Consider the following 26221-nt stretch of genomic DNA (forward strand, 5'->3'; position numbering starts at 1 on the left):
TCGACTTGCATAAGACCATTGTGTGGTCCATTGCAATGATCAAAGCAAAGTTATGTGGAAGGGATCAACACAGCATAAGAAAGAGCAAAGTATGAAAAATGCAGTTACTTATTCTGCTGCCAAATATATCCTGGCTGAGAAAGTACCAAAACCTAAAATTCTACATTGATTCTTAAAAGTATCACAACTTTCATTAGGCAAATGACCCATGCAAAATAAATCTTTAAAACAAATTCTGAACTAGCAATAGGCAATGGTCATGACAAGTGTGTTTTTGATTTAAGTCCTCTTTTATCTTTTTCATCATTTTTCTGATTGCTGGATGTGACCAGAAATTTGGGGAATACTTAATCACTGACAATGAGGAAAGGAAACAACCAAATAAATGCAAAGAGAAAACTAATACAATATATGAAAAAGTGATACTTTCCTCTATGTGACTAATTCACTAATTATGAAAGTTCCCTAAGATTTTCAAGACCAAGAGTCAATTTTCTCATTTTTCAGGACTTATTTAACAAGGCTGATTTGCTGCCTGTTATAGGGTGCACCTCATTATCTTCCAAATTTGCGTAATCACAGAATGCTTGATTAAGGAATGGAAGCTTTGAGTGTAATGGATATGCATGCATGATTAGCTGTAGGAGGGTATCTGTAATTATGTGGTGTATAAATATACATCTATAAACTTTAAACCTTCACGATAAACACAACAAAATCTTGACATTTATTTTAAAATTCTTTTATCATAACTTAAAAGAGAAAAGCAATAGTATGTTTAAAAGAACCACTAGAATTCTTGATCACACTCTTCCAGAAGAAAAATTCGCATTATAATATAAAATTAATATTTACTGTCTTAAAATATTATTGGTGATTTTTGGAAAGTTATACGGAGCCTTTGTTTCCCAAGGTATTTTTGTGCTATGAGGCTAATGCAAATGAATATCCCAATTCATTAGGCATGCAGTGAGAGTACTGATAGGATGTGTATCTTAAATTTCTGTACTCCATATCTGGTTACCTAAATCCAAAAGTGGCACATAATACACTTGACCCCTCCATCACTCCCTGCCCTCTTATACAAATGCCTATAAATATATACCACACCATGACTGCTTCCAAATATCAGTGTGAACATCAAAACTCGCCAATTGGTAAGAAATAAATTGCCAGTTGGCATATATTCATAAAAGAAGAATGATAAACTGCTATTAAATCTATTTCCATAAGTAGACTTAAAAAAGTCAATTAACTAAGACACAAGAGGGAGGAGATATGGGGATATATGTATATGTATAGCTGATTCACTTTGTTATAAAGCAGAAACTAACACATTACTGTAAAACAATTATACTCCAATAAAGATGTCAAAAAATAGTAAATTAACTAAACTCAAATTTCAGCCAAACTCTAAATACTCTAATAATCATATTATAACAGAATTAGAAATTTATTTTTATGAGTTGAACTTTTTTCTATGTACTAGATGACTAGTACTTATCTATTTATTTGGATTCAGTCCATAAAGATATTTTATATTTATGAATATTTGTTTCCACAAAACATGTGATGTAGCATTTATCTTTGTTTTCTTTTCTATTATATATGTTGAGAAAGAAAACTGACAACTACTAATAATGAAAGTTTTTTCTTTTTCCTAAATTATTATGAGGCATTTCACCTGTGATAGTTTAAAAAATACATTTTAAATAAATTTATCATTTTAAGAGCAATGTAAAAAATATTTAATGAAATTATTTCTTATATTTCTTTATATAGATTTCATTCTGAAGAAAGGAAAGTTACTCTATACATTTAATTAACTCACTTGCTGCCCTCTCTATTATCATGAACCACATATGACTTAGTTTCTAGCGGTCTTATATTTTACTGAAGAAAACCTAATAGGAAGTCAACCGTACATGTCATCTTAATTTCTCACCTCACTAAAGGGCTCTTATAATTCGCAAAACTGATAGTGAATTTCTTCCTAGGTCATTAATGTCATTTTTCTGGAGTGAGTTGATTCCTATGGTTTATGAATAGCTTTATGTGCAGAATTCAGAAAATGAAGGAAAGGAAGAATAAAACACTTTGAGTTACCAAATGCAATGCTAACTAGATCTGTGATCTTACACAGTACTCTAATACCTACCTAGTTGAAGGGAAAATATTATAAAATAATAAGCAGTGAATCAACTTAGTTTTATTACATCTGTAGTAATTACATTTCTAATATTAATGTGAATACTGAGAATAAGAAGAAGAAGGAGGAGAAGGAGAAGTGGAACTACTAGGTAAAGGAGGAGGAGGAAAAGTAGAAGGAAAAGATGAAGGAGAAAGTAAAAGTGAATGAGAAGGTTAGCACCAATAAGCACAAAAATAAGTATGAAACACAAAAGCTTCAGTTTACCTAGTGTATATTTTCTTATCATTGGATAATAATTTTGTCAGGTACTATGCAAAATCCTCTTTATACATGAAGCCATTGAATCCTCATGTCATCTATATATGGAACCATTATTATCACTGTATTACGATAAGAAAACTGTGGCTTTGGTGAGAAAACTTACAGTTACTCAGCTGATCTTATTGCCGAATTTGAATTAATACCTATTTTTGTCAGACTCTAATATTTGTGCTCTTTAACTGTATTTTTTTGGTACATTCTTGGATTGTGTTAGCCCATTAAAATTTATTTTGGTAAAATAAATCATAGATTGTTTATGATGTTAATACTTGTCCATTTCACTTCCAGATAAAACTTGAGAACAACATTTATTCAGCTGTTTTTCTTCCTCAGATATCAAACATGCATAAAAATAAAATAAGAAAGAATTAAAAGTGAATAACAAATTACAGAAAGTTGTTTTTACTTTGATAATACAAATGTTTTATCAAGTATTACTTTTGTTTAATATCATTTTATTATATCAGCACTGCAAAACTATCTTCTGTCTAAATTAGTGGGCTTTTAAAATTTCTTATGATATTCTTGCTAATAAACCTCAGATCCCTTAAAAGAGTGATAACTGAAGGAAAAGGCAATATTATAATTAAAAGTCCTTTATTTGGGGGGAGTTAAAATTCCAAATAAAAGTAGTTACCTCTTAAGACCATATGCTACATAAGTTGTTCCTGTTGATGTCAACAGGAGTTCCAATGAGGAAGTGGGTAACATATGGACGTGGCATTTTGTTAACTAAAAAAAAAAAAAAAAAAGTTTTTCTACATTGATGTTTGTTCAGAAGAGGGATTCCTAAAGCATAACACCAAGTTGCTGAATTTACTGTTTTAGGATATCAGTGGTTAGACGGTTCAGTGTTAGATTTGAAACACAGAGATGTAACTTTACTGTTGCTCACCTTGTGACATTAGCATCCAAACTTTCTATTTTTAAGAATGATAATAAAAAGTTTAGTTGAATTTTTCATTGAGATAACTGGAATTAATTTTAAATAATTTCCTAGTCTACTGAAAACTGAATACTAAAGATTATAAACTAGGAATGAACATTTATAGTAGACATTTTTATATCTGTTAAAGTATATGTAGGATTCCTTGTGGTAGATTGATTGAAAAAAATCATCCAATTCTCCATGTCTCTTACTATCCATAATTGAGTTGATTCCACAAGAAGAATCTATGTCTCTACACAATGACTCTGAGATAAACCTTTGACTTGCTTTGGCTAATAGAGTATGGCAGAAGTGATGATTTTCCAGTATCAAATTTTGGTCTAATGACATCATTGCTTTTTACTTCTCTTGGACTCCTGCCTACACTGCTGGAAAGAATATATGGAGCAGATCCAAGTCAATCTATTTGTCTCAGCTGAAACCCCAGAAACAGGAAAGAGCCTAGGGAAGATCAGCAAAGCTTCATTACTAACTTGCAGGAGCATGAGTGAGAACAAACTAGAAATATGGCCCAGCAAGCCTGTAAGCTTGTGAGCAAAATTGCAAATGCTTACTGTTTTAGCCACTGAATTTTGAGGTGGTATTGTTAGGTAGTACTATTTTGACAGTATATTTCTACAACATTGCTTCCTCCCCCTCAAATAAATGATCCATCACTTCTTGAGTTAGCATCAGTTTTCAAAAGCCAGAGAACGGCAATGCACAAAAAGGACTAATCATGCAGAATCCAAAGCAAGGAAGTATGGCCCATAGAGCTAACATGTGTTATTATGAGGCAGCAAAATACAGTTGCTTATAGTATGTATAAGTTTTATACTCAGATAGATCTAGGTTCCAATCTGAGCATCGACATTTATAGACTGTCTATCTGTGTATGCCAAAAGGCCCTTCTGCTCCCTCTTGAGATAGAACCTGATTGCTTTCATGACTTCTGTTACTGTTGAACATTTTTCAAAGAGAAACTGTTGCTTAAATAACTCACTTTTGGTTCTGGAGTTTTCCAATATAGAGTATTGATCCTGAAGCCAAAAAACATCTTGTTTACTCCTTCTTAACTTTTCGGTACTACTGCAAAGAGAAAATACATGAGTGAAAGACATGTCTTGTGTTGCATTTGATAAAAGCCATTGTAGAAAATACACATTTTAAAAAAGCTTTGACTACATATGAATGTGGAATGTCATTAAAATTATTGTAATTAGAAAAAAAATCTGTATCTCATCAGAAAAAAAATAGGTACAACACATATATCAAAAGAAATTGCTTTTGCTCTTATAGTAACTTAAGCCAATCAATGATAACACTTTCTATTCTGTGTAGATGCATAAGTATCATTCGTTTGTATTAAAGCAGGAAGAGGTGCCTTATAAGACTGCATGATTTAAGTATACTAATTTTTTAGATGTTATAAATGGAAAGTTCATGTGAATTACTATACTTTCCATAGAATAAGTTTCAACTGTTCAATGTGGTGTGTAACTTTTGCTAAAATTCACTGACACCTAGACAGGTGATCTGTGTAAGAGCAGGGATATAACTCTTTGACACTGTATAGAAAAGAAACATTGGCATTTTTGTCCCTTAAAACTTCTAGTTGTTTGGTGCAAGATTCTGAATGTACCAAAATTTAGAAAGAATAAGAATCTGAAACAAAGTTGTATCAAAATCATATATGCCTATAACAAAAAAGCCAGCACAGACTGAGAATCAAAGTGAAGAGGGATCAAAGGTATATTAATAGATGAAAAATTGTTTGAAAGTCAAAGCAGAAAAGATTTGTTGGACTACTTCTAGAAATCGAAATTCGCAATATATATCAAGGCACAATTTTTTCTAGTTATTCTGGATTGATCAAATGACCTATATGCTTCTTTCTTTACTTTCTTTCTCTCTCCTTTATTTTCTACTTTCCTTCCCTTTCCCTTTCCTTTCCTCTTCCTTTACTTGTTTGTTTTTGAACAGAAAATTTTCATACAATGGCTCATGTACCAGTTATCTGGAGTTTAACAAGGAGGGAGCCACTTTCTTCCATATCATGTAGCCCAGCTCCCCAGATGTTGTTTAGATCAGAAAGTTTAAAGAATAATTAAAAATTATTTTCTAAAACATTTGCCAATATGTATTCATCTCTAACTGACCCTCAATCTTCGGTGGACTACAGAACTTTCTTGGCATGATGAGTTCCTGGGCTCCACGCCATTGTCACAGTTCAGCATACAGGAAGAAATTGCAGGTACAGCTGGCATGCACCCAGTACAAAAACAGGTCTTCTGGGAGCACTCAAATATAGTCTTGGAAGAGAGCTATTACTTTTTCTTAGGAAATTCCTAACTTAAAATTGCATTTTTTGGATATCTTTGTTTGTTGTGACTTTGTTGAGAAACTAGATGTCAGCAAATTCTGGCTATTGTGGTTACCTGTGCTGAGTAAAAGTATGTTTGTTCCAGAGTGTAGAATTCATTACTTTCTATTTATTAATATACAAAACACACATGTACTTCACATCCTTCAACTGTAAATCTAACCAAATTATAGTGAGCTTCTTATTATAATTGTGATTACTTTTTCTCTCATATAATTGAATTAGTGAAATGTGGAATATATGTTAATACCAACATCTATCTTTTCTAGGTGCAGATTATGAATGTTGAACACTTTAACTCTCCTGTAGGAGAATATAATGCCTGCCGAAAGGCACAATAAATGAGTTAAGATGCTCATTTTACGCTTTAGACCTATTCCTCATGCTTTGTAAAAGAAAAGTAAATATATATCCTTAAGCATATAAAAAAATCTACACAACAATTTTTCATGGAATCAAAAGTTCTATAACTTACTTTCATAGAATTAATAAGGCAGAACCACCTTTTCTTTTACACATCTCCATTTGATTTCAACAAATGCATAATCTTTGACTTAGCCAAATACAAGTGTTTCAAACTATAAGAGTCAGTCTTATACTATCAAACAAATGTTTACATCAAACCGTTCATTCAGTGATGTGAAATTTAGTTCCATGTATTCAGCACATTAGTGTTTACTTGAAACAGGTGACAAATGTATTAGAAAGAGCATAGGCTTGTGATTGAAATTCTGGCTTCAATTCTCAAAACTCTGAATTCCTCAGCAAGTTTCTCAATTGCTCTGAGTCTCAGATACTTGGGGAAAGTCTTAACCTCAAAATGTAAATTTCTGAGTATGTGTTGTGTGGCTAGCATAACTGAATAATCCATAGAAATTGATTGACACTCAGTAGGGAATCAATAAATGTCAGTTTCCCTCCTTCTTTCCCAATTAGAAATTTCTAAGTAGAAATTATAAGAAATCTATCTAAAACAATACCATTATCCAGAAACACATGGAAAATCTAGAAATCCAAGACTAAATATAATGGCAAAAAAAATCTGAGAAATGAGTTGCAGATAAATAGCATTATTTGCGTGCCAGTTTAATACATCAAGTGACTGCAATTTGAAGGAAGAACCATAAAAAGTGTTACTTCAGAAGGAAAGTGTGCACTTAGGAAAGTGTCTTGGAATAAGCATCTAAAAAAACTTTCCATCTTTTTTTCATTATAATTTCTTTTGTTATATATTTATGTATTTAATCTCAGCTCTATGTTAAGAACAAAAATTATATGTAAATTTCCTTAATAAATCACTCACATTTATATTATAGGGCTTACAACAAATTTATTTTATTCTGGAAATTGTAGTAAGATTCATAATATTTCTTTGCTGCTCTTTATTTTTTAACATTATTATTTTTAATTTTGAATGTTAAATTTATGAGCCATTCAGCTTACAGTAAAGTAAAACATGTTCTTTTTTTCTCTTCTTGAATCTGATAATATTCTTTTTCAGATGATCATCTAGAAGTATGTTAAGATTTGAAGATGTTAACATTATTTATAAAATGAATTGGTTCTCATATTTTGTGGGTCAGAATAAATAAAACCACCCAATAATATGTATGCGTGTATGTGTATATATATATATACATATATATATATATATATATATGTATATATGGGAGCAGTATACTGTATCATGCACCTCTTGTATATTTACTCTTAGATATAATATTTGACAAATATCTAAAAGCATAATTAACCTTATAAACTAAACTATTTTTCAAAGGAACATAATTTAAAATCACAATGAACAAGAAATATTGCAGGCCCCATAGTATTTTAAAATATCAGTAAAGAACACAAATACAGTCCTTCACAAAAGAAGAACTGTGGTTCTAAAATTTTATTATTTATTAATGTTTTGAACTCAGAACTCATTTGACCACAGAGGTGTGCAACATGTTCTTTAGGTTTCTCACCTTAGCTTATAAAACCAGTTTAACTGTCCATTTGTGATAAGAAACACAAAGATAATATTATATTGATTCAGTTTTTTTGACTGAAAGAAATAGGATCCCATTGAATTCACTTATTACAAAAGGAGGCATTGTTTAAGTGTTACTTCCCACACCCTAGTGCAGGAGTAAATCCTAACATCAGCAGTAAATTAGAACCAGGACTAAAACAGCATCAAGTTTCTCTCTCCCCATCTCTATCTTCTGCAACTCTCTGGGTACTTTTTTACTTTTCTGTCTCTGAGGAGCAAAGTTTTATGATTCCCAGTTTACACAACAAGACACAACTGGCCCAGCTTCCAAGTTTACATCTCTTCCATTCCATAGATATACTAGCCTATGGTATGAATATCTTTGTTCTAATTCCCAGGACAGGGAATTGGATTGGCCTTGGATGATGCCTGGCCTAGTCAGTCATATCCATTAGAGCAGTGTCATATTTTATGGATCTGGTGTCGCTAGATTTAACTCCGGATGTGCTTGGGGTATACAGAGCTGCTGGTGGTGTTTGTGGGAGGGATTAGAACTGGGAAATCTCCTGAATACCTAGTCAACGCAACCTGAAAGAACCTTGGAGGGCAAAAGGGATGAGAATAGCCAGGTATTTGCTGGCAGTGGCCCAGTCAAGAAAAGAATTCATGACAGAAAAACCACAGCAGAAGGAGAAGAGAAGAGAAGAGACGGAAAAGGAAATGAAGAGGAAAGGAAGGATTACAGAATGTCAGCCCCTCACTTGTGCATTTCAGCTGAAGTCTTTTCATTGTGCTAAATAAAACCAGTGTTATAGCACCACACTTTGGTAAACACTGGCCCAGAATATGTCATCCTTATATTAAAAAATCAAATGATTTGCTTTCACAAATTTTCATAATAGCATAGGAGTTTTCCCATCATGAGCCTAGTAAAAATAGGTTGAAGAAAATTAATTTCTCATATATTACCTTTCCCAAATTGTGACTACAAAGAGACTGGATAAAAATTGGCTACATAGAATTTGTTTTATATGCTTTAGATGTAGATCTCAAACGGTGTCAGAACAGAATTCTCAGCATACCATTAGCATAACTTTCATTCCCCTGTAGGCTTCCAGCTGAAAATAAACTCCAGTCAGTTCCCTTATCTCTGTTCTCAATAGAAGGGAAAAGATAGCTAATCTTCAGTACAATTAGTTAAAGAGAAAAGATCAAGCCTTTTTCTAAAAGGACCGGATACCTCCTGCCAGAAAATTTATCTTTAAGTGTTATCAGGAGTTGTCTTAAAGTCAATCCCGAAATATAAGAATTAGAGGACTCTCTGGGCTGCATTTGAGGAGACATAAATGGAGTGGCCTGACAATAGGATAAGTTGCGGAAAAACAGCACTGGTCTTAGCACAATTATCCTGAATTACAAAAAGATAAATAAAATGTGTTAAATAGTATGTGCTTCATTTTCCCACTGAAGATCAACAAGGCTTGATGTAGGATAATCCTAAGGGATAAGTAAAATTATCCTACAACACTTGCCCTTAGCCCAATTATCCTACATTAGTGGCTCCCATAATTTGGCATGCATCCCAAGAACTTTGAAGCCTTATAAAAACTGAGCTTGCTCGGTGGTGCCACACCAGATTTTCTGATTTTAATAAGTTCCCAGGTAATAATGTTCCTTCTGGTTCTGAGTCCACACTTTGAGAACAACTGTCCTAAAGCCAAGTTGCTACTGAGTTCAAATATTAAAATTAAAATTTTAAGATTCATAGTGTGGGGCTTCCCTGGTGGCGCAGTGGTTGAGAGTCCGCCTGCCGATGCAGGGGACGCGGGTTCGTGCCCCGGTCCGGGAAGATCCCACATGCTGCGGAGCGGCTGGGCCCGTGAGCCATGGCCACTGAGCCTGCGCGTCCGGAGCCTGTGCTCCGCAACGGGAGAGGCCACAACAGTGAGAGGCCCGCGTACCGCAACAAAAAAAAAAAAAAAAAAAAAAAAAAAAAAAAAAAGATTCATAGTGTGTGATACTTCCCTCATGTGACAAAGCTGAATGACAATTATAAGAACAGTAATAATGATAATGGAGGAAGAATACTCTTCATTTAACCAGGGATCAAGATTTAAGTTGGTTCCTTTTGCACTGAGTGGTAATGCCCTATTATTTTAGTAGGTTAAACTTTTCTGAAGAAAAATAGACTCTAAGAGATCTATACTAATACAAAAATATAAATGATACATAGAACTACTGATTTTCATATTATTCCTTAGAAATTATATGACAAATCTCAATCAAACTTTAGCAGGGGAATTCGTTAAAAATCAGGTTCTTGGTGCCCCTAGATGTAATTATATTAGTCACCTCTGGGCCCTGGAATCTATTTGCTTAGTAGGCAGCCAAGTGATTCCTGTGTATGGAGCTATCACACTATATTCTGGTTTATATCATCCCCAAATAACACTATGAGTTACATAGAAAGAGTCAGGTTATTCTTGTATTTTGTCGATAAGGAAATATGGGCAGAATAATAATGCATTGTCCAATATCCCAAGGTTGTAATTGTTAGTTTCAGAACTCAAACTGAAGTCTTTTAACTTGGAGTTCCATGTTTCATTCACCATACCACATCATGTTAAAACTATAGTGAGAATAGTATTCATAATGTCCAAGGGTATAAATAAATCCAACTGATATTTATACAGTGTTTTTGTTTTTTGGTACATTTATCAATATCATTTACTATTTTGGAATCCAAGATATTGCAAGTCTTCCCAAAGAGCTTATAATCAAAAGAGAGAGAATTTGAAGTTCATATGGAGTGTAATTGATTTTGTCTATATATTCTGAATAAAACCTCACAGGGAGGCTTCCCTGGTGGCGCAGTAGTTGAGAGTCCGCCTGCCGATGCAGGGGGAACGGGTTCATGCCCCTGTCCAGGAAGATCCCACGTGCCGCGGAGCGTCTGGGCCTGTGAGCCATGGCCGCTGAGCCTGCATGTCCAGAGCCTGTGCTCCGCAACGGGAGAGGCCACAACAGTGAGAGGCCCGCGTACCGCAAGAAAAAAAAACATAAAAACAAAAAAACCCCCAAAACCTCACAGGGAAACACATGGTTAAGCAAAGTCTTAAGACTAAAAGAAGAACTTAATAAAATGGCATGAAATCGAATTGTTTTCTATCTGCTCTGCTTAGAAAACTTTCTGTAAGTTATATGAAATAGATCTGGTAAAATGCCAGTGGAGAGTACTGAATTTACTTAATAAATGCATATCACTTTCATCAAACTATTTTTTTTTAAGTTTGCAAAAATTTCCAGAGTTTTCATCAGTTCTCTATTTATAATTTGAAATATATTTCATCATATAAAATGTTTGGAAAATACAGTCATTTTATTCTAATATAGCATATTAAGTTTCACCTGAAATTAATTCTAAATTAATTAGATAATTTAATTATCTAATTAATTAAGTCAAGAGTCAACCTCTTGACTCTTAGGAAAGAGGTTGATCTACATTTAACCTCATTCAGAAATAAACTTTCTATTTTCTTTTCAGTAGCTTAGAGTTCAATGTCATGTGTATTCACTCATATACTAGGACTTTTGTTAACAACTGAAACTATGAGTGCAAGAGAAACACTTTCCAGTCCTCACCAAAGATAGGGGGTGGATCAAAAGGAGCTGTTAAATGATGATTAAACTCTTATATCCCTGCAAGCTCCCTCTGACTGGCTAATGGAAAAAAGCTGGTGAAAAACATTTTTCTCTGTTGTCAAGCCAACATTATATATTGTGAACACTATTTCAACTAGACTTCTTAGCAGTTTCATAAAAGAAGGCCATTAGGAATTTTTTCTCTGTGCCTTAGTCTATGTGCTGTTTAATTGCAATGTAACATTAAGAGTTTCCTTCTGCCTTGCTCAGTGATCTCCCTCTTTTTGAATTTATATTTCCCATATGTGTTTAATATTTCAAACAGTCATAGGTAAAAACCAAAAACCATATTCACCACATGCAAAAAAATAATAATTATGTGCAGTCTCCAATCTATATCCATGGCTTGCACACTAAGTATGGATTTTGTGCTTCACAATTCTAAGTAGACAAACTGGATATGCTTTAATCAATTTTGTTTTCATAGACTTTAGATCCCCTATTTTAATTAACATAATGAACAAATAATTTCTTCTGTCTCATCCTTGTCTCCAAGAAGAGTTCATTAAACTGATTGCATTTATCTTGTTAAAGAGAAACTTTCATTCCATCCTAACCCTGATTTAGTTTCATAAAGTTTAGTACTTAAGAAAGTAGAAGCACTGTAAAAATGCTCAGTTTTTGAACTTTTGATTCTAAATCCTTTAGTGAGCTAAAAAGAATTTTCCTTACTAAGCAATGCAGTGAGTCTCTATAAAAACCTCTGTGGAATAAAGTGTCAGTTTATAATTCCTCTGGCTTTCTAGTTTATGTGAAGCTCTTAGTCTTTCTGTTTCCATCCAGCAATAAGATTGTTACCTCCTGAAGTAGGTTGAATGGAATAAATTACTAGAAAACATTTCCTAGAATAAAGCCATGATTTTGTTTTCATTGTCATTAATCACAGAGTAATTAAAACTGTTCATCCCTACTCTTTATTAGTGTTACTTCATGATACCTAACGAATGCACGTACTAGTTTATATTACACGCTATAGTCATATGATTCCTAGACTCTGGCACTGACTTTACTGCTCACTGATATTTCTTACTTAACAAACAGCCTAAAATGCACCTTAATAACAACTTGTATTTTAACTTTAATTAGACAAAGTCATTTTTCTAAATACTTGGCAGTGTGGCTTAAGTCAACTTCTTAATTTGATGTAATACACAAAGCTATTGTGTAGCAAGAGAATTATCATTACATATTCACTCTTTCCTTGCTCTACTAGTAGGAATAAAGGGTTAGTAACCAAAAATCTGTAATTAAGAAAATTCAGAATTTTAAGGGCTATCTATAATTACCTTTTCTAAAATTTGATTCATACAAGTTTTTTCTTTTGAAAATGAGGCAATATATACAGTTTATCCACATACAAAGATGATAAACTGAAGTGAAGGTTAAGGATGATTGTTTAGTGTCTGTATAAATTTGTGGTTTTTTGCTAAAATCTTTTATTCTAGTCATAATCATTTTTGAAAATAATTTTGCAGCCTTCTAGAATTTCATGTGAGTCCATTATAACATGAAAAATAGATTGCTTTTTGAGTTTAATAAATTTTATTTTTGGAGGGTTTGAAAATAAAATCATACCATCCATAATAGTGGCTTTCAGTTTATGCAGGAAATTTAATTTAATAAACATTTATGTTTAGATCATGACACTTAATGATGTAGGGAATCTCAATGTGTAAAAAGTATGACCCTGGGCTTCCCTGGTGGCGCAGTGGTTGAGAGTCCGCCTGCCGATGCAGGGAACACGGGTTCGTGCCCCGGTCCGGGAAAATCCCACATGCCGCGGAGCGGCTGGGCCCGTGAGCCATGGCCGCTGAGCCTGCGCGTCCGGAGCCTTTGCTCCGCAACGGGAGAGGCCACAATAGTGAGAGGCCCGCGTACCGCAAAAAAAAAAAAAAAAAAAGTATGACCCTAATTTCAAGGAGTTTATAATCTTGGAAATAATTATAAATGTCTCACTGTAATGATAACGAGCAACAGTTAGAGATGGTTAGTTTGAACAACCTCACAATCACCTGACACATAATTATCTATGTCACGGCCAATATTCAGAAAGTCATTGTAGGAAAGGCCTTCACTTGCGTTACATGTGAATAGCACAGGCTTAGAGATTTTACTTAATTTATTATAAGTCATGAACACAGAAAGATTTTTTCCTTCCATGTTGAGAGTGTTTCTTCTATCTTGTTTAATATTCCTGTTTAATGTCCCTTGTAACAGTTCTCTTAAACATGTGGATCTTTTTAAGGAATTAATATACTTGCTTATACTGCATAGTGACAGTCTTGAAAGTCAACATGCTTTACTTTTGTGTGTGAGGATGGAGAGGGAATGAATTATTAGAAGCAACATTATTTTAAATTAACTTTTTAATTATTTTAGCTTGAAGCAGTGGTTTTATTTATTTTTTAAATTTATTTTTGGCTGCATTGGGTCTTCACTGCTGTGCGTGGGCTTTCTCTAGTTACAGTGAGCGGGAGTTACTTTTCATTGCAGTGCACGGGCTTCTCATTGCAGTGGCTTCTCTTATTGTGGAGCATGGGATCTAGGCATGCAGGCTTCAGTAGTTGCAGCTCACGGGCTCAGTAGTTGCAGCATGCAGGTCCTATAGCATGTGGGCTTCAGTAGTTATAGCATGTGGGCTCAGTAGTTGCGTTGTGCAGGCTCAGTAGTTGTGGGGAATGGGCTTAGTTACTCTGTGGCATGTGGGATCTTCCTGGACCAGGGATTGAACCCATGTCCCCTGCATTGGCAGGCGGATTCTTAAACACTGCACCACCAGGGAAGTCCAAAGCAGTAGTTTTAAAATGTGACACAAAGACAGCTACTGAGACACTTTCAGTAGGTCTAGAAGGTCAAAACTATGTTTATACACTACTAAGATGTCATTTGCCTTTTTCATTGTGTTGGCTTTGCACTGATGTTAACAAAAGCGACAGAGGTTTAATAGGGTAAAGGTTAGGGTGAGGCAAGTGAAGCACTCTACTTGGATGCAAAATTTAAGGGAACACCAAAACACTCAGGGATTCATACAAATAATATTTTAGTGCAATATTTAAAAAATAAAAAATTACACAAAAATCTGTGACAAAAAAATAAAAATTTAAATAAACACCAATGCCATGATGAGTTATACTGGGGTCTTAGGAAAAGAGTTTCAACGTTTCATTATTTTTAAACTACATTAATGTTCTGGAAAAAAATAATTATTAAGAATGCATAAGACATATATAAATATATATAAATACTTTAAAGTATATAAAAACATACATAAAATTCATAAACACACAAACTTTTTCACTTTGCTTCAGGCTTCAATACAGCTTGTTCAGGCACTAGTGACTAAAATTGCTGGGTGTCTTTACCTGAATTGAGGTAGTGGCAAAAAATTGTATTAGCAGTCATATTCTTCACCATCAGGTACTTGTAGAAAAAGAAAAACTGTATCTAAAAATGAGTTATCTTCAATGAGGCAGATTAAATCTTAATTCTTGAATACACATGTTTTTAGTATTCTGCATGACAAACTGGGAGGTATGGCTAAAGCATTGCATACCAAATTATGATTGTTGTGGAATCGTAATTGTTGGGGAAAATTTGAGTTGTAGGCCAAATTAGCTGCTTTTCTTGTTAAATACCATTTTTGCTCAAAGGGGTGGCCAATCAATAAACTAGAATGATTCAGAATTAAGCATTTAGCAAAATATTTCTTGAAGATTCAATAAAGTGAGCCAGCCATGTGAAGGGAACCAAAATGACATAATTTGTTCTCAATGATACACTTTAAGCCTCCATAAAAATATTAAAATATTTGGAAAAATTTTATGTGTCACTGTTTTGTAATAAATTACATCAGAATTTGAAAAAGTTGTATAACTCAATGAGGCAATATTTTCTGAAGGACAAATGCATAATTTTGGATTAAACATATATTCAAAGTGTAAGATAGGCCAACGAATTTTAGTGTAACAGGGTATGGAAATTTCTTTCATATATTTTCAGATTCCATATTGTAACTAGCCTTTAAGAAATGACTACTTGGACAATTTGGGTACACTATCAAAGAAGAATTTCTATAATTATCTGGAAAGGTTATTAAACACTCTTCCTTCTCTAGTAATTTATCTATATGAGTCTACATCTTTACCATATACCTCAATAAAAACAAAACATCCCAATAGGTTGAATGTAGAAGTAAATAGAATAATCCGGTTCTCTATAAAACAAGACATGGAAGAAATTTGTAAAACTCCATGCTATCTTTTGTTATAAATTACTTTTTTGAAAATATGGTTAATTTTCATAAAACATTTAACATGTTTATGTTAATATGTAATCATTTATTATATTTAAAGCAATCAAATAAAATGTTAGAAATTTTCTGTTCTATTTTTTATTTTAAATTAAATCTTATACCTAACCACGTGGGACAGAATTGCATAGCCAAAGCACTGCAGTTGTGAGAAATCAAGATAAGTTGGTAGAATAAAGTTTACAAAGATGCTGTTACAAAGATGATGTTAAGAAATTTTGCTTAAGTCTTAAATAAAAAGTGACATATTCAGAAGTTTCAGGAATGTAACTCTCTTGGCCACTTGAGACATTAAAAGGGAGAAACTGGCAGCAGGGAAACAAGAAAATAACTGCGAGAATCTAGGTGAGTGATGACTGAGGCCTGGACAAAGTCAGTATCAGCAAGGAAGAGAGAAGTATTATACTAAAGGGATACTTATAAGATAAAGCCTTCAGGAATGATTTAACACCAACTTGTGTATAGTTGATGAAGAAGAAGGGGGTTTGGTGACAAGCTTGATCAACTGGGTAGGTAGAGATAATATTATCTGAAATGTAAAATGTAAGATGTGGTCCAGTTTGGGTGGCTAAATAAAGTAAGCTTATGAATATGTTGAACTTGAAAAGACTATGGATAATCAGAAAAATAAAGCAGGCAAATACATATTTATATCTGATATTCCAAGACGAGATCTGGATTTGGAAGCAAGCAATTAGAAGTCATTAGGGTTAAGTACAGTTGTAGGCATGGAAGTGATTAAGATTACCAAGGGGAAATTTGTAGATTAAGAAAAGCATTGAGGTCAAAACTCCAAACATTAATAGTATCTATGCTCTTTACAAAGAAAAACAATAATTGTTCTCACTCTAAAATTCCAGAACTGATTTACACATAGTCCAAAGGACATATACTAAAAAAGTTTACAGTATGAGGTGAACTTTTACAAGTCAATCTAATTCACTTCTTATTAAAGAAAAAAAAAAAGGCTTTCTTTTTTAAACTGGGCCAATATAAATTTTGCTATGCAAAGTTGTATATCATCTCTTTGAAAAAAATTAACAAAAATTTTTTTTCTCTCATGCACTTTTCTTGCTTTCTTTTTTTTAAACCTATTTCCTCTTTTATCTCAGCATTAAAGACACATAAATAGTGACTTCCCTGGTGGCGCAGTGGTTAAGAATCCTCCTGCCAATGCAGAGGACATGGGTTCGAGCGCTGGTTTGGGAAGATCCCACATGCCGCAGAGCAACTAAGCCCGTGTGCCGCAAGTACTGAGCCTGTGTCCCAGAGCCCGTAAGCCACAACTACTGAGGCTCTGTGCCATAACTATTGATGCCCGTGCCTAGATCCCATGCTCCGCAACAAGAGAAGCCACCACAATGAGAAGCCCATGCACTGCAACAAAGTTTAGCCCCCACTCGCTGCAACTAGAGAACACCCGTGCACAGCAGCAAAGACCCAACATAGCCAAAAATAAATAAATAAATACATTTATTTTAAAAAATAAGACACATAAATAGATTTCACCTAAAGTTGATCTGAGCAATTCTTCTCGGAAGGCTATTAATATATGTTCTCTGCCCAGAATCTCCCTGTGTTCCTTGGTAAACACAGATTCCTAGGCCCTGCCTCAAACCAACTGAATTTGTTATAAGTTTTTAACACGATTCTTATATTGAATGAAGTTCCAGAACCACTGTTCCAGATAGTCACTATTGTGTTCTTACCCACAGAGATCCTATTTGCATTTTAATACTTTGTGAGTAGGCTGGGTATAGATTTGAACCACTGGTTTATATGCTTCTCCTTTGTGACTTCTACAATGTTTTTAAACTTATTTCAGTTTATATGTCTTTTGACTTCCTCTGTAAGATATGATCCCAGTCTAACATGTTTTATTCTTTCTCTTAAGTCAGTTTCCCCTAGAAAATAGAATCTGAGATGTATATATACATTTATGTGGCTTATTAGGGAGTGCTCTCAGGAACTATTCCTGTATGGAAAGGAGAAGCAGTTTTGACTGGAGGGAGAAACTGAAATGCAATAAAGTTAAAACAAAGACCTCAGTCCATCCCATGAGATGCAAAGGAACTAGAAGGAACTTGCAGTTGTTTCGAATTGAAGCAATGAGACTGGTCGTTTGTACCTCCACATCACTAGTCATTGGATTTGAGAAACTCCCAGGAAAAGAGTATAACCTTGACTGAGGCAGCCTTTATCAGTAAAGGCCAACTTCTAGTGAGTGAATATGCTGTGAACTATCAATAGCTAAAAATCCTGGCAGTAGCTAAAAATGAGTGCCTCAGTCCTAAACGCAGGATCTGGATGGAGAAGTACATAATCCACTACAGCATTAGCAGATAAAAGTTGATTTGTGAACTGTTTGTCTTCATAGACACACTCATTAATTTCTTATGAAAGTATTGCTCAAGAAATTCCTTCCTCGTTAAGACAAGAAAAAAAATAAAGATATGAGAAGGGAAGAGTTTAGAGAGTAAAGGATATTTTAGAGAAAAAAGACTTCAGAAGAGAAAGACTCACAAAAGTTGTAAAACATATATAGAGTTTTCCTTTATCCATGATAGGATATATCGTGTATATACTGTGCCTTTCCCATTCTTGTTTAGGGGTGGGAGGGGGTGGTTTTTCACTGAAAAGGGGGATACACCTATGGCTTCTTTGATGTGGAGTCATTCACTGTGTCCTGGATATAGGTTATTGAATAAACACAGATCGGTACCACCCAGAAAAAATAAATAAATAAATAAATAATAAACAAATAAAAATTTTAAAACCTCCAAGATTTTTTTTTTCTTTTGGCTGGGTTGCGTCTTCATTGCTGCACTTGGGCTTTCTCCAGTTGTGGCGAGTGGGGGCTACTCTTCGTTGCAGTGTATGGGCTTCTCATAGTTGTGGCTTCTCTTGCTGTGAAGCATGGGCTCTAGGCGCAAGGGCTCAGTAGTTGTGGTGCACGGGCTAGTTGCCCCGCGGATATAAGAAAGTGTATATCTGGATAGTATATATAAAGGCACAGTATATACACTTTATATACAGAGTGTATATCTTTTGTCAATTAAAATGTTTAACATTCTTAAGATTTTGTAATTTCTGATAAAAACTTGTTAACCAAAAATATTGCAAATGATAACATTTCAGTGAAAAGAGGTGTTTCAAAATCTGGTTTTATTTAATATGAATATTTTGTGAGTAATATTTGCAACTGAGAAAGTTGTTAGCTGCTCCAAATATAGTGAATGCTCTTTCATGAGTATTATGTTTCATATTTCTTGCTTTTCAAGATTTGATGTGTTTGCTTCATTTAAGCACTGGTTATCAAATTTAAGTGAGGTTTGTGAATATAGTTATATTCATTAGTATTTTCATTCATTCAATAATAAATCAATAAACATATTGTAACTACAATGAGTAAAATTCTGTGTTGGGTTCAGCTGATATAATATTGCAGTGAACAGACATAGGCCACAAAGACCTTGCTTCAATTGCAGTGATTTCCAAACTATCACTGACTGATATTTTTGTATGCCACAGTGAAAATGAATTACCAGAGAAGTGAAATAGAATACAAGGCCAAATTCTTTATTATTACATCCACCAAATATAAGATTACTCTGACAAATTGCTAAAAGAGTTTCTAAACACTTACTTTCAATTTATTTACCTATTTCATCTCAGATTAGTAAGAGTTTGTAGACTGGCAATGGGCCATGTATTACATTTAGAATAAGACTGTTCTATGAAACCTGACTTATTTGAGCACAGATGAGAATCCTGACCAATAAACTGCCAATTACAATAGAATGCTTTCAGTGTACTGAATAGGTACTTAACCCAGACATTTGCATCAAAGAGTGTCTGCCTGGTATGAATGCTAAAGGTTACATGGGATTATGGAGAAGAGATGAATTGTCTGGAAGGAAGAGGAGGCAGAGTTTTCTGAGTAGAGGAAAACACTTGTGCATATATCGAGAAGAGAGGGTTGAAGAAATTAATAAGATGATATTAATAAAGAATCTTACTAGCCCTGTTTTGAAATTTGGATTTGCCATTAGGTCAACGGAGAACTTTAAGGATGGTGTGATATAATATATGGGTATTCACTGGAAATATTTGGGGTAGTACATAGCATTTCTTGGAAGTACCATATTTCTGTTTTGATCAACAAGATGGATGATGGTACCAGTGACTGGAATAGAAAATTCAGAAGCAAACCATTCATAGAAGGAAGATGATGAGTTTTGTTTTGGACAGGTTGCGTTAGAATCAACTCTGGGATCTCCAAGCTGAGCTGTATAAAATTTGGTTTATAGTATATGTCTAAAGCTTAGGACATATTTAACCTAGAGTTACAGCTAGATATTTTGTCAACTTAAACTTGCTAAGGGAGTAGATGAGATTGCAAGGAAGAGTATACACAGTGAAATGGGGAAAGGGACAAAGCATTGGACAAAGACCATTCAAAGTATTAGTACTTTTTACTTGAGAGGAACACAATCAGTAACTACACACCCTGCACAGCAACAAACCATTACAATTCTGATAGGCCAACTCCAAATGCATGTTCTAGTAGTATTGGACTCATTTTCTTTCTGTAGTAATATCTTTGAAATAGCAATTTAATTTAATTGAAAATCTATGAATTTATTTATATAACTTGTTTTCCTCAGTATCAGAGATATGAAGAGTAAAATACACTCTTGTTGAACTCACATAAATCAACAGAAGAAAAAACATATATGTTTGATTTTAAAAATGGGCAAAATACATGAATAGACATTTTTCCAAAGAAAATATACAAGTGGCCAAAAGGTACATGAAAAAGATACTCAGCATTACTAATCACCAGAGAAATGAAAGTGAAAACCACAATGAGCTATCACCTCACACTTGTTAGAATGGCTATTAATAAAAAGACATGATATAACAAGTGCTGGTGAGAATATGCAGAAAAGGGAAACCTAGGTATTGCTGGTAGAAACGTAAATTGGTGTAGCCACTGTGGAAAACAGTATGGAGGTTCCTCAAAAGATAAAATTGGGACTAGCGTATGATCAGAAATCTCACTTCTGGTTATATATCCAAAGGAAAAGAAATCAGTATCACAGAGAGATATTTGCATCTCATTTTCATTGCAGCATTATTCATAATAGTCAAGACATGGGAGAAACCTAAATGTTCACTGATAGATGAACTTTTTAAAAAGTGGTATATATTTACAATGGAATATTAGTCAATGATAAAAATGGAAATCCTGTCACTTCTCATAAGATGTAAGAATCTTGAAGGCATTATGCTAAGTGAAATAAGTCAGACAGAGAGAAGTAAATATTACATGATCTTACTTCTATGTGGAATCTAGAAAAGCCAGACTCATAGAAACAGAGTAAATATGTGATTGCCAGGAGCTGGGGGCTGGGGAAATGGGGAGGTGTTGGTCACAGGGTACAAACTTCTCGTTAAAAGATTAATGAGTTCTGGGGATATAATGTATGGCATGGTGATTACCCTATTGTTGTTCACTTGAAAGCTTGTAAGAGAGTAGCTCTTAAAGATTCTCACCATCCCCTCCACACACACAAAATGGCAACTATGAGGTAATGAATGTTTCGCGTAGAGTTATTGTGGTAATCATTTCAAAATACATACATTTCAAACCATCACCTGTACACCTTAAGTTATACAATGTTATACATCTATATATTTCAATAAGCCTGGGGAGAAAAGTCCTTGTCTTCCAGGGACTTCTTTTTTTCTTTTCGACATACTTGTTTTATAAACAGAAAAAATGCATGCACTAGAAATAACATAAATACTAACTTTGAAAGAGATATAGTGATAATATGTTGTTACTGGGGAGCAGAACAAGAGTATGAATCGGAAGATCAATTGTTTCTAGTTGTGATCCTGTTCCTCAGTAGTTTTATGAACTTGAAGAATTTACCTAATGTCTTGGGGTTCTAGGTTTCTTATATGTTAAAAAGAGTTGTTGGACTGTGTACCTTGTTTTTTTCTTTAAGAAGGACCTGGTAGGAGTAAAGTATACAGATTTTTAGGTTCCACTTCAGAGCTACAGAACCATGTACAAGTCCCTGTGTCTTTGTCTTTTGAAGTAAAAGGCTGACTCAGGAATTAATGACTGGGAAATGTGAAGATGTAGAAACAAAGAATAGCTGTTGGGCTGGTAACAATTTAGACTATGAAGCTGCCACATAGAAGACACCAAACTCCCAGTACCCTGAAAGGTATAGATAAACGATTGACACACATTCCTAAGTTGGTTTTACAGGAAGCAGACCCCCACCAGATGAAAACTGCTGACAGCAAGAACATAGGCCCTAAACTGGTTGGAACCAGAAGGGTGATGATGCTGACTCCCAGTTACCTCACCACCAACTAATCAGAAGAATGACCACAAGCTGATCATGCCCTGCTCCTTGAACCTTTACTATAAGACTCCTTACCACCCCCTCCAGGTTGGGACACACTTTTGAGGGCATTAGCTCACTGTGGCTCCCTTTGCCTGGCAAAACGATAAAGCTATTTCTTTATACTTCACCCAAAACTCTGTCTCTGAGATTTAATCTGGCACCAGTGTACAGAGGCAGAATATCAGCAACACTACTAAGTATTCCCCATGATTGAGTCTCTCTAATTTTTTTTTTGAGGGGGTGCCTATACAACAAACACTGAAGTATTCCATTGCCCAGCATTTGGGGACATATGAAGTAAGTGACAACTGACATCATGTTTACTTAGTAGTCACTTCCATTATTCATAAATTAGAAAAAATGCAACTTCCTGAAATTTGAAAGAGATTATATAATTATATAAAATCCACCCTTTGTTTTATAATTGTGCTTCCAATTTTCTACACTGCTTTCAAAAGATTGTTATTTTTTAGTTTAATTACTAATGAGTAATCCATATGGCCCATAAGGGTTGGAAACAAACTATAACTAAAATATTACTTTCCATTTTAATAATAAAGGGATATTTTGGTCAATTAACTTTTGATTACAAACTTTAATATATAGCATCTATATCAAGAAAATTTAGTTGCCTCTTTCCAAGGAAAAGTGGTCTCCACTCATGGATATTCCTACAAAATTTATACCATGTTAGCCATCCAAATTATTCAATCTTTCTTGATGTAAAGAAAAGGTATTATATGTAAAGCATTATGTTAAAGGTTTTACCATCACTGATTACTCCCACCTTAGGAAGGAAATCTCCATGAATATAAAGCTTTACCCAAACTAAATTTAACCAATAAATTTGAAAACACGCTATTTGTGGACCTACAGGGAAATATGTGTCAGTAAAAACACAGTCTGAACAAGGCAGTATTCTTCCAAGCAATTAATTTACAATAGAAACATAGATTCATTCATTCTATGAGAAATTATCTAATTGGAGAAGAAACTATTATCATAGGATTAGAATTACAAACTTATATTTCTTGGACTTGATGTAGACTTTTATCGAAATATTTAAGAACATGTGTATGTGTGTATGCATGTGAGTGAATAAGAAATAGAAAAAGTGATAACTCTGCATTTATACCTGCCTGGCATGTGTATACTCTAAATCTTATTCATGGATCATCTAAAACCACTGGACCGCTTTTGGAATATTCAAAAATTCTATGAATGATTAGCATCACTTCCCCACTGAAAAAACATGTTAACATCCATTTTATGAACACTAATTCAAAACAAAGGCAGAATCAAACCCAATTTATAAAATATATCAATTCTCTAATGTGGCATGATGTTTTAAACAAAAAGATTTTGGACTGAGCAGGAAGATGTATTCAATATTTTATTATATTTTGTTTTTAACATCTTTATTGGAGCATAATTGCTTTACAATGGTGTTTTAGTTTCTGTTTTATAACAAAGTGAATCAGTTATACATATACATATGTTCCCATATCTCTTCCCTCTTCCATCTCCCTCCCTCCCACCCTCCCTATCCCACCCCTCTAGGTGGTCACAAAGCACCGAGCTGATCTCCCTGTGCTATGTGGCTGCTTGCCACTAGCTATCTATTTTACGTTTGGTAGTGTATATATATCCATGCCACTCTCTCATTTTGTCACAGCTTACCCTTCCCCCTCCCCATATCCTCAAGTCCATTGTCTACTAGGTCTTTGCCTTTATTCCCATCTTGCCACTAGGTTCTTCATGACGATTTTTCTTTTTCTTAGACTCCATATACATGTGTTAGAATACGGTATTCATTTTTCTCTTTCTGACTTACTTCACTCTGTATGAGACTCTAGGTCCATCCACCTCACTACAAGTAACTCAATTTCGTTTCTTTTTATGGCTGAGTTATATTCCATTGTATATATGTGCCACATCTTCTTTAGCCATTCATCTGTTGATGGACACTTAGGTTGCTTCCATGTCCTGGCTATTGTAAATAGAGGGGCAATGAACATTTTGATACATGACACTTTTTGAATTATGGTTTTCTCAGGATATATGCCCAGTAGTGGGATTGCTGGGTTGTATGGTAGATCTATTTGTAGTTTTTAAGGAACCTCCATATTGTTCTCCATAGTGGCTGTATCAATTTACATTCCCACCAAGAGTGCAAGAGGGATCCCTTTTCTCCACACCCTTTCCAGCCTTTATTGTTTGTAGATTTTTTGATGATGACCATTCTGACTGGTGTGAGGTAATACCTCATCATAGTTTTCATTTGCCTTTCTCTAATGATTAAAAATGTTGAGCATTCTTTCATGTGTTAGTTGGCAATCTGTATATCTTTGGAGAAATGTCTATTTAGGTCTTCTGCCCATTCTTGGATTGGTTTGTTTGTTTGTTTGATATTGAGCTACATGAGCTGCTTGTAAATTTTGGAGATTAATCCTTTGTCAGTTGCTTCATTTGCAAATATTTTCTCCCATTCTGAGGGTTGTCTTTTCATCTTGTTTATGGTTTCCTTTGCTGTGCAAAAGCATTTAAGTTTAATTAGGTGCCATTTGTTTATTTTTGTTTTTATTTCCATTTCTCTAGGAGGTGGATAAAAAAGGATCTTGCTGTGATTTATGTCATAGAGTGTTCTGCCTATGTTTTCCTCTAAGAGTTTGATAGTGTCTGGCCTTACTTTTAGGTCTTTAATCAATTTTGAGTTTATTTTTGTGTATGGTGTTAGTGAGAGTTCTAATTTCATACTTTTAAATGTAGCTGTCCATTTTTCCCAGCACCACTTATTGAAGAGGCTGTCCTTTCTCCACTGTATATTCTTACCTCCTTTATCAAAGATAAGGTGACCATATGTGTGTGAGTTTATCTCTGGGCTTTCTATCCTGTACCATTGATCTATCTTTCTGTTTTTGTGCCAGTACCATACTATCTTGATTACTGTAGCTTTGTAGTATAGTCTGAAGTCAGGGAGCCTGATTCTTCCAGCTCCATTTTTCTTTCCCAAGATTGCTTTGGCTATTTGGGGTCTTTTGTGTTTCCATACAAATTGTGAATTATTTGTTCTAGTTCTATGAAAAATGCCAGTGGTAGTTTGATAGGGATTGCATTGAATCTGTAGATTGCTTTGGGTAGTAGAGTCATGTTCACAATATTGATTCTTCCAATCCAAGAACATGGTATATCTCTCCATCTATTTGTATCATCTTAAATTTCTTTCATAAGTGTCTTATAATTTTCTACATACAGGTCTTTTGTCTCCTTAGGTAGGTTTATTCCTAGATATTTTATTCTTTTGGTTGCAATGGTAAATTGGAGGGTTTTCTTAATTTCACTTCCAGATTATTCATCATTAGTGTATAGGAGTGCAAGAGATTTCTGTGCATTAATTTTGTATCCTGCTACTTTACCAAACTCACTGATTAGCTCTAGTCATTTTCTGGTAGCATCTTTAGGATTCTCTATGTATAGTATCATGTAATTTGCAAACAGTGACAGCTTTACTTCTTCTTTTCCGATTTGGATCCCTTTTATTTCTTTTTCTTCTCTGATTGCTGTAGCTAAAACTTCCAAAACTATGTTGAATAATAGTGGTGAGAGTGGGCAACCTTGTCTTGTTCCTGATCTTAGGGGAAATGATTTCACTTTTTCAACATTGAGGAAGATGTTGACTGTGGGTTTGTCATATATGCCCTTTATTATGTTAAGGCAAGTTCCCTCTATGCCTACTTTATGGAGGGTTCTTTATCATAAATGGGTGTTGTATTTTGTCGAACGCTTTCTCTGCATCTATTGAGATGATCATATGGTTCTTCTCCTTTAATTTTTTAATACAGTGCATCACATTGATTGATTTGCATATATTGAAGAATCCTTGCATTCCTGGGATAAACCCCACTTGATCATGCTGCATGACCCTTTTAATGTGCTGTGGAATTCTGTTTCCTAGTATTTTGTTGAGGATTTTGCATCTGTGTTCATCGGGGATATTGGCCTGTAGTTTGAGAAGGATAG

This window comes from Tursiops truncatus, chromosome 3 (genome assembly GCF_011762595.2).
Source record: "Tursiops truncatus isolate mTurTru1 chromosome 3, mTurTru1.mat.Y, whole genome shotgun sequence".
NCBI lineage: Eukaryota > Metazoa > Chordata > Mammalia > Artiodactyla > Delphinidae > Tursiops > Tursiops truncatus.